Here is a 10,350-nt window from a genome sequence, read left to right on the forward strand (position 1 = left end):
TATCTCAAAAGTCAAGTGTATTTTAAATACTTCTTTTATCTGCTTTCCATTTCTATATGTAATTTTCCTCCCTGACTTTGAGCAATGACATAATATTTGCTGTCTGGTGCCATCTTTTTGTCTGTCTGGTTCCTATTGCTTTCTTTAATTACAAGGCCGGGAGACGGAGCAGCTATGGAACAATAGCCCCCAGTAACTGCGCCTCCCTGGAGCAATTAGCTCTGGATACAACATCACAGTGTGTCCTGCAGCTTTCACCTGAAACTAACGACTCTGTAATCTGCTATCAATTATCACTCCTTCAACTCTGACATCCCACTATCCCATCCTCCCTCACATTACACCGCAAAACTTCCTCGTCACTTGACTAACAACCCCCTTTTTTGCCTTGGTAAAATCCCCTTTTTATCCCTCAATCCATCCCGTCTGAAACATTTCACGTTTTCAGAGGGTTTTGTTTACTTCCTGTAGCAGGATCCTTCATCCTGAGTGCTGAGTCCACCCCAGGGTTCCACACAGAAATCTGTCAAGTGTTTCAAGTTGTCGAAGGCACTGAGCTCCGTCTTCACTACTCTCCTTCTTTTGTCCCGGCAATGTTTATCTCCCCCCCCGTCCCTTTTTTTTCTCCTTTTTTTTACGCTGAGCACTACACTCGCTAGCAAAGAAAGTATCATGTTCTCTCAAGGACACTTGTTTTCTATTTGGTGTGGAATGTTTCTCTTGACTCCTCGGCCTTCACAAGGAGCTGTTTGCATATCTGAATGCAGAAAGACCCTTTCAACTGGTCCACGTTAGCTGAGAGACAGACAAAGCAGGAGGAGTTTAAGAGGAAGAGGAATGGGTACTACGAGGGAATAGTAACTAACATCTAATCATTTCCATTTTTCAAAAGTACTTAAGTACCACAATATTAGACACAGGGCCTCTAATTTTTAAAAGTGCTGAGTGGTTTGGGAGGGAATTTAATATCCCATACTGCTGAGTGTGCTATATGATAATCATCAACAGTTTAAATAAGTTCTTCTTAACGTATGTCTTCTCTGCAAATCACCTTATGCCCTATTCTTCATTCTTATTTATTTCCTCTCAAATCGCCCCTCTTTCATTCATCTTTCATTCCTCCATTCTAGCAGTCCCCTTCATCACCCCTTCTTGCAGTGACCCCTCAAAGTGAAGGAGGAAGTTTCCAGATGGTTTTGGACTTGTCAGGGTGACTAGGGTGACCCCAGATGCTGTCCAGATGCAGGTCAACAGCAGGGTGCACAACGCTGTCCAAGTGACTTACAGCTAGCTGTAAAAAGCCACTACGGACGGAAAGGAGAGAGGGTAAACTCTAAACTCCACCTTGCAGAATGAGCCAAATAGGCATGAAACGCCTTGAAGATTGAGTTCCTTATTACTGTGTTTAGTTTTGCTCTAATGTTGTGGCAGCTTGTTTTTGAGAAAGTTGACACATTACTCTAACGGGTTGTCACCGGAGGTTCTGTTCTGGATCAGTGAAAAGGATTAAGCGGCAAGTTAAGGTTTCCAACTGTTGCTGAATTATTGCTCCCTGCCACTAAAGGAAAACATTGCTGCAAATACCCTCATGTTAAACACCTCCAGGGTGTTTTAGCTTCTTTGCTGTGTTGGGCACTCTTGCTAAACATTGTGGACCATTATTTGTTTTATTGCAGATTGAATTAGCTTTTTGCAAGCACTGCAGAGGAGCTCAAAGTCACTTTCATGTATGATTAAGATACTTTAAGCAGAATGTAATCGGTTTTTGTTTGGCCATTTATTTAATATGACTGCTGAATCTCCCAGTAAAGCCCAATTAGCTCTAGTGAAGTGATCAAATGATGCATAAAAGGACTGATGCCCACAGAACAAGTGCAGAAGAAATTGGCAGCAGTGGGCAATCTACTTTGCTTTTAAAAACACGTCACGTGCTTATGATTTTCTTTTCTAATTAACCAGGATTTTTTCGATGGTCCCAGAGTGCCTAGTGACTGGACTAATATAAATAAAGGCCTAATGGACTGAGGGCAGACTATATTATTTTGCCCTTCAGACTCGCCCCAGGAACACCCCTTAACCAAGCCGTGGCCCATTCTTTGAACAACAGCCATAAAAGCCAATGAACCGTAGGAATATGTTTGCCATATGGCCTTTGATTGTTGGGGAGAAATAGAAGGAGAAAGCAAGAAAGCATAAAGGAGCCGAGGTGTGTGTGTGTGTGTGTGTGTGTGTGTGTGTGTGTGTGTGTGTGTGTGTGTGTGTGTGTGTGTGTGTGTGTGTGTGTGTGTGTGTGTGTGTGTGTGTGTGTGTGTGTGTGTGTGTGTGTGTGTGTGTGTGTGTGTGTGTGTTATTTGAGGGGGGTGTCCTCAAAATTCCTACTGCATCATGGGGCTACGGCAAGGCCTGTGTGAGTGGTGGCAGTGTGAACATTATCCAGACGTGTGTGTGATTTACTGAACTGCAAGTGCAACAGTGTTTTTAGGGATGAAGGGCAAGGTTTTTTTAAACAGACTTTAAGGGTCAGGCCAACAGGGGGCTACACAAACCAACAGTCCAGTGCAGAACCATTCAGACTTTGCTCACACACATATACATGCAGACACGTATCTGACTGTGGCCCATCAACATGTCTTTTTGATAAATGATTCACATAAATGAAACATGCTGCTCATATCTTTAAACTTCAACAGAGGCCAGTGCATGTGCATTTTACCCTCTAAATTTAACCTATTGATACATAATGTTATTTGATTTTACATAACCTTTTTTCATGGATGGATAGATAGATACTTTATTTATCCCAAAGGAAATTTTTGAGATTTTTGGGAAAAAGCTTTGTCCTGTGGGTGTCGCATGCTGTACAGATTGTAAATCCCCTTGAGACAAATTTATAATTTGTGAAATTGGGCTTAATGAATAAAATTGACATGACATTGATTAAACCTATACTCTATTATGCTCTGCGTTTGCTCTGGAGGGGAATAAACGTTATCTGGCAAAGCCACCATTTTGAATTTTACAATGCAGATTTGTGTTTCCATTTACCACCTAAATAAGTGTTTGTTGGGATTGTTAAAGAAAACGTGAAAATTAAATTAATATCACCAAAAATATGATACCTATAACAGTACCCTTTTTAGAGCGTGGTAGATATTTAGTTATTTACTCAAATGGTGCATTTTATTATCTGAGCATTTGCATTTTCTCAGAGTTTTCTGAGTTGTATAAGAGAAGAATAAATCACTTTACACTGTGGAGAATTTAACTTTCGCTGCAGCAGGAAACATGGGACTTTATTTGGCACGGTTAGTATATATAATCCTAAAATGTAGTGGGGGTGTATGTGCGGAATTTATGCTTGATTGGACTATATTGCATACAGTCCACTGTATGTTTTCTCTTTGTTCTGTTCCCCATGCATAATGCAGTATGGCCTTTACGGTGGATTTTCATGCCACGGTGTCCGGTCTTATCTCCCCTCAGCCTTGCTCCTTTGTCCTGGGATTCCACAGCGTTCCCAGATACATGGGCACTTACCAGTCCCCTTACTATCAGCCCCGGCCTGCTATCTTCTGATGGGCCATGACTGACACTCCATTTAGAGAAGATTACCGCATTCGTCTTCGTTCTACTAATCACCCTGTCTCTATTCCATGTACATAAATGGTGATTTCAGGACATTCAAAAGTAGCTGACTAATTAGGTTTACTAATCACACTTTCATTAGCCTTTAGGTCTGAGCCTCTATGTTTCCAAGGGCAGGAAGATATTTTTTCTTCTTCTTTTAGAGCCTTTTTTAAGCTGCAGCTCAATTATTAAAAATGAGAGTGATATCATAATTAGGAGTTGCATTTGCGGCTTTCAGAGCTGTAAATAAATCATTTGGCTATTCATCTCGGGGTGAGAGTTCTAGGACATGCTTTGTTAAGGCTGCTGATACGGCTTTGTCTTGGTGCTCTTACACATATTGTACAGATAGTGGCAGCAAAGCTCATTTTTAGCATTGAAACAAATGTATCAAAAACAGGATACTTAATGTTACTGTGTACACTTTTATTTTCCAAGATTTTTTCCTCTTAGATTATTGTATTTAGTTTAATATAATAATATTAAGTCATGTTAATAATATCAATGTGTGCAAAAAAGACTCAAAGAACCTTGAGCGGCTGCTGTGCTAAGTGCATGATGAGTCCAAGCTCACCGGGTTTGAAGGCTCCAAGAAATTGGCTGAACGTTGCAGATGTGCGTGGCATCGTGCTGGTCCATTCTGATGAGACGCTAGCATTGATGCATCACAATATGGACCTAGACGATTCTGCATTGATGCAGTGACAGACCGTAATTGATTATTGCCTAATAATGTTGCTTGTCTTTTTGTCTGCTGTGTTCAGACGCCGCTTCATTCAGGAAGTGTCTTTTGTCAGAGCAGATACAATGAAAAAGACAGTTCATATCGGACTGCTTGAATTTGTTAATGAAAACCATGTGTTGAAATATATATTGAGGTGGTGACGCATCGGGATGTCCAATCGATTTGAATCGCTGACAGGATGATCGTAATTGAATCGTGAGACCAGTGAAGGTTCACACCCCTATGAGACGCACACTGAGAAGAATTTGATCTTCTAATTCTTTGTCATCCCAGAACTGTCCCAGTAGTTTTATCTCTGGCTCATGTAGCTGTCTGCTCCTGCTCCGTCTGGCTGATTTAGAGTCTGTTGCTCTCATTAAACAGAGAACTTGCTGCGCTCAGATGTTGAATCCAATGTTGTTTGCTTAGCGTAATTACCCATATCTCTCAATCCCTGCTGCATGCATGTGTGTACATATACGTGTATACAAACACTTAGAGAGTGGATTGGGATAGACAGATCATGAAAAAGTATTTCCATAAGGCCTGCACAATTCGGGGAAAAATATGAATCACGTTTTTTTGTAGCTTAAGATTGATACCACGATTCTCTACCACGATTTCTTCCTCACGAAGTGTAATGTTTATTGCACTCATGAAGAATGACAAAACAACACAAATTGGCAGTACCAAACAGATTTTCTTTTGGCACCTACAAGACATTGTACATCAGCACAAGCCTGTCAACATAGAAGAGAAGAGAGAGCATTGCAGCGCTCGGGAGCACTTTAAAAACTATCTTATACAGTCTATGTTTAAAACCCCTAGCGTTTGTGATAAGGTCGGCTCATAAAATTAAATGAGAATCAGTCATTTAAAAAAAATAGATATATAAATTGAAAGTTATTTAAAAATTAAATCGTGAACAGGGTGAATCAAGATTGCGATTGTATAACAATTAATTGTGCTGGTCTAATCTCCAAAACCCTCAATGAATGGGACTCTGAAAGTTTAAAATGCAGCACAGCCCCAAATAACTTGTCCCATAGAAAGCCCTGTTATTGACTTGGAAATTTATGAGGCTTCATCGACACCATTCATAAAGCTTTTATTGCCGTCCGTCTGACCAGTATGAAGCTTTACTGGACCTCATGAGAGCCATCTGTGTGTGTGTGTGTGTGTGTGTCTGTCTTGTCTGTAGAGATTAAAAGCAGCCTTGTTCACTCGGCTTAATGCCAGGCCTGTAACTTTTTCTACTTCAGCTTGCAGATTTGCAACCATTTCTGTGTGCCTTTCTGTATGATGTGTGAGTATCACATGCTATACTTACAATGGCAGATTGCCTTTTATAATTTGCTTGATATAGAGATGAAAGATTCCTAATGCGCCCCTTTGAGAGCCTAGTTTCCTTTTTAAAAGGAAAATCCAGTGCAGGCACATGCTTTGACTATCTTGTGTGGCATGTGGCCATCATACTGGTCACGCATGATGATTTATGCAACAACACATATGATCCTTGTTGGGTAGCTCCACGCTGCAGATCTTCTGCTGTCAAAGGCTGTTCAGCTTAGAAATCATTGATCTTTTAAGAAAACCTCCCAATTGAAATATGTGCCTGGCTCGTCCATATCAGTTTTACAAGTGCCACTTCAGTTTCAAGAGGCATAAAGGAAACCTTTTTGTTGGCTATCATATGTTCACTGATGTTCCCCAGCTGCAGAAGGTGCACTCACTGATGTTTTAACACAATCCAACCATATTCAAAGACTGAGAGGCACACTTCCACACCACTGCGTGCACTCAATCTACCACAAAGCTCCTGTCCATCTGATTGTGCCACGTCCAGCGCACTGCTCCATCGTCTCTGTTCTTTCATTGCCGATAAAATGATTAGACCCTCAGTGCGAGTGCATGTTGGCGGAAGTGATTTTGATGTATGACAGAAGCTGAAGTTGATGTAGTCCCTGACTACATAAGCTGCCAATCTTTGCTTTATTTCCTGAGCATGATGGACACACACAGGGTCAGGGGTCATGTGTGTGTGGTGCTGACTTTGGCCCAGTGTTGACCTTGGTAATGGGTTGGTACGGTGGGTATTAGCAAGCGTGGTGCCTGTAGATTCAATAAGGCCCTTCTTTTCCACATGACAAATGAATAGCTGTCATTGGGGAAAAAGGAAAAAAACACACTGTTTCCACTTTGACCCCTTCGAACACCGCTCCGGGAAAGTTAGGGCCTGAAACTGCTCTTGGGGTTTTGCTTGGCCCCCAGCGACCAGGGATCATGTTCCTGAATGACCTCCAGACATCCTCAGGGATTTACAGACCCACTCGGCTAGAAGTACACCTTGGATTAGGGTCAACTTTGAAGGGGTATAGGCAAGTATTGTGTAGTGGTGGAAGTGAGAGTGGGACTGATGCCTGCACATGTGATGCATGTGAACACATGCTTGCGTGTGAACATGCTAGTGTGTTTATGCCTGTGCTTAAGTGTAAGAGGTCAGAACTCTGTGTGATCTGACCAGCTAATCTAAAACTAATCTTAGCCAGCTGCATGTCCCTTCATCCCCATCTCCCTCTCTCTTCTCCGGCTGAGGGAGAACATTATTAAGACTACAAATTACCAAGACCCAGAGGTTCTTCCACTGGTGGTGATGGCAAGCAGATGGCAGCAGGACTAGGAGAGACCTAGCCCTCCTCCCCAACCCCAACCCCTCACATAAAACCCTATTTGCATTTCATGAGCCTTAATTGCGTCTGTTGCCCTCCTCCCCACCGGCTCTGCAAATTTTGTGCCTGTCACTGTGCGCCCCTGCACCCTTGGAGGAGCTGTGATAGATTAAGGTGGACCTTCTGTTTGCACCCCCCTCAATGTGTTCCAGAAATTAGAAAATATTATCTCCCAGTAGCCTTGAAGTAAAAAATAAAAAAAGGACTGCAGGAGGTGATTGTGACATTGGATGTGGAAGAACAAGACGAGGAGTTTTTAAGGCTTTGATAGAAAAAAGGATTGTTTTTAAAAGCATGTCCTTGACCCAGTTATGGCAAAACAATGATGTGCAGAACCCCCAGACACCTATTAAGCACAAAAGTAATTATGTGTATCCGTCAATTCTTGATAGATACAATGCACTGATTTTGAGCTTTATTCTTTTTGAGTCATTCTTTTTCTATTTCCGCACATTTATACGTACCAACGGATACTTAAACTGTGTGCTGCTTGTGAAAAGTGCATCTGAAGGCAGGAGTTTATGATGCTCATTTAACTGCCAAAAACCAGGTGGTGGTTAAATCAAAATCGCAACCTATAACAGAATATGTATTTGTCATCATCACTATCGTTAATGTGACAGGGACTGGACAAGTCTTTCCAGACTGGCGTTGGTTCAGGATGACGTGATGAATATGTCTGGTGTCTGTCTGCTTTGTCCTGCCACATGTTTGTATTCACTGTGTCTTTGTGCGTGCAGATACATATGAGGCAGCGGTGTTCAGATTTGATAGAACGCGCGTACAGATTAGAGAGACAGGAGTATATTTTGGGGTTATCCATAGCTGGTGTCACTGCCCATGTGAGTCGAGTGCTGATTTGAGTCGTGCATGTGTCACTTCGCGACAAGTAGCCTACAAGATGATAACAAGAGACTTCTGTAATGTCAATTTAGTGAAAATGGACCTACTTAACAAAGTTTGTAGTTTTTGAAATGGGTTTCAAATTCTGTTATTGTTTGTAATGACAAGTTGATCATTTTATGGATTCCACAAATTTCAGTATGACACGTAAACCATTTAAATCTGAGCTTGAGCAACTCACATCTGCACTTGGCCAGAGCCGGACTTGACTCTCATTGGTATGACACGTTATGCCGTAAACAGTTTAAATCTCAGCATGCACGACTCAAATCTGCACTCAACTCAAATCGGTTACCCCTATCAAAGGGAGAGCCCTGCTTTATTGCACTTGTTTTTCTCAATTTTCTATATTTATTTCACTAATAGTAGGTAAAGGTTCTGGATACAGCAGTTGTAAAAATGGTCAAGGTGTACCCCACTTAAGCAGTCAAAGTAAGCAACATGTCTGTAAATAAACTTGATACAGATGACAAATTTAAAGGAAAATCCTGAAAAAAGGAGAAACCTATCAAATGCAGATACTGCCATACAGGGCATGAAGGGTCACTGAATGGTTTGCTAAGTAAGAAAATTATGTGACTCTCAGATCTTAACCCAAGTGAACCGAAGGGAGATTTTGTTTTTTTGACAGTGCTCTCCTCGACCATCACCAAAACATCAAGTGAGGGAATATGTTTTGGAATAATGGTGGCCATACCTCCTGTTCCAGAAACTTATACAGCATATGCTGAATAGTGAGGCTGTGGAGGCTAATGGTGTCCCTAAAAACACTAGTTTTTTTCTTTTACCTTGTCACCTACCTTTATTTCATAATATGTCAACTAATGTGAACTGAACTGACCCCCTGGTGCTCCACTGGAGCTGTTCATTGGCTAGCAGGTGAGTCTGTAAGCTCTCTTCCACATCTAAATGTTTTTAATCATTTGTAAGTGAAGCAAAGCATTGCTGATAACTGATAGATCAAGGTTAAAAACACTTAAATGTTTGCCTCACTTTGCCCGTCTTTGTACCTCATTCTTGCATATTTTATTTTTTGTATTATCTTCTTTTGTCTGAATTGATCAAATAATTTATCAAATGAAGAAGAGTCATTTGTCTTCCGCCTTGAGCTCTAATGATGTGTTGTGCCATTACCGCCTTCATAAAAGCTCTGGAGGAGGAGCATTCATTAGACTGACTGAATGGTAATAGAGAGTAGACAAGTAGGAGAAATCACCTTTCTCTATCACATGTGTGCATACTAATGAAAGAGCGTATCCACCCTCACCAATAAGCCTAGTTTTAGACAATGCTTAATGATCATATACAGAATTAATGAGGTTCAGCACATTTTAATAATACAAAACTATCTATCAACTAGACAATGAGTCTTCTCATTCATTTAAATATATAGCAGATTTGATTTAACTGTAGTCCTTATATTGTACCACAAAGAGGCAGTGTTTTCTTACTAAGTTTGATATCGGAATGCTGTTTCTGTTATAATATGCAGCCACCAGATGGCAGTATTGCACAGGACATGATAAACTAGCTAAAAGTAAATAGAATTTTAATTGTATACCAAGAAATAAATTAATTAATTAATAAATAAATATAGAACTATTCACAAGTACAAGGTGCCACCTGCTCATCATATAAACATTCACACACATTTACACTCCACTGGCACAGCATCAGGGACAACTCTGGGTTCAATGTCTTGTCCAAGGACACTTTGACATGGGACTGCAGGGCCAGGGATCAAACCCCCGACCAGCAGGCGACCGCTCTACCACTGAGCCGTAGCTGCCCAAAAGCTACAATAACACACACAAACATGCAGGCCAGAATGGCCCCGTTTCACCCAGTGCTAGTATGTCAGAGGGAGAGGCCGTGGGAGGCCGTGACCTCTCAAGCCTGCAACAAGAATCCTCCTTCTGAGAGTACTCTTTCATGGCTGGAGATTTAGATACCTATCATCAGCTCTGCCATAATCTGTAAGCTCATAATGTGTGACGGTTGAGTCTTCCATCATTCAAACAGGACTGTTTTGTCTCCCAAAAAAATGGATGTTTTAAATATGTGTTGTATTATTAAAAGACACACAGAGCTCCATTGTGGTGGTAAGAAACATCCTTTAATGATTAAACTCAAAAGTAGCTTTGGTTATATCAAGAGCATTTGGAAGTTTAGGTGTAAACGTGGCATAGACAATTGAACTCTGTTCCTTAACACAAAATAGTAGGGCAGTTGTCATTAGAGGCAATCTCTTCTAACTGAACCCAGTAATGAGCATCATGCTAAAAAAACACAGCAGGCTAGCTAGTGTAAGCTCTGAATTAAATACTTTAATTCCACCACAACATAGCTCTATTTTGGAAAGCTCCA

General features: G+C 41.1%; 1 protein-coding gene across 2 annotated transcripts in view; it reads right to left on the reverse strand.

Moving 5' to 3' along the window:
• Positions 1-10,079: 10,079 nt before the first annotated feature.
• The window catches only part of pmp22b (peripheral myelin protein 22b), a 10,730-nt gene continuing 10,459 nt past the window's right edge, over positions 10,080-10,350 (reverse strand). For both annotated transcript variants that reach the window (XM_032502238.1, XM_032502237.1), the window contains exon 5: positions 10,080-10,350. This exon is cut by the window's right edge and continues 2,147 nt beyond it. The gene's annotated coding sequence lies outside the window, so the exon portion shown is untranslated.

This window comes from Etheostoma spectabile, chromosome 21 (genome assembly GCF_008692095.1).
Source record: "Etheostoma spectabile isolate EspeVRDwgs_2016 chromosome 21, UIUC_Espe_1.0, whole genome shotgun sequence".
Classification (NCBI taxonomy): domain Eukaryota; kingdom Metazoa; phylum Chordata; class Actinopteri; order Perciformes; family Percidae; genus Etheostoma; species Etheostoma spectabile.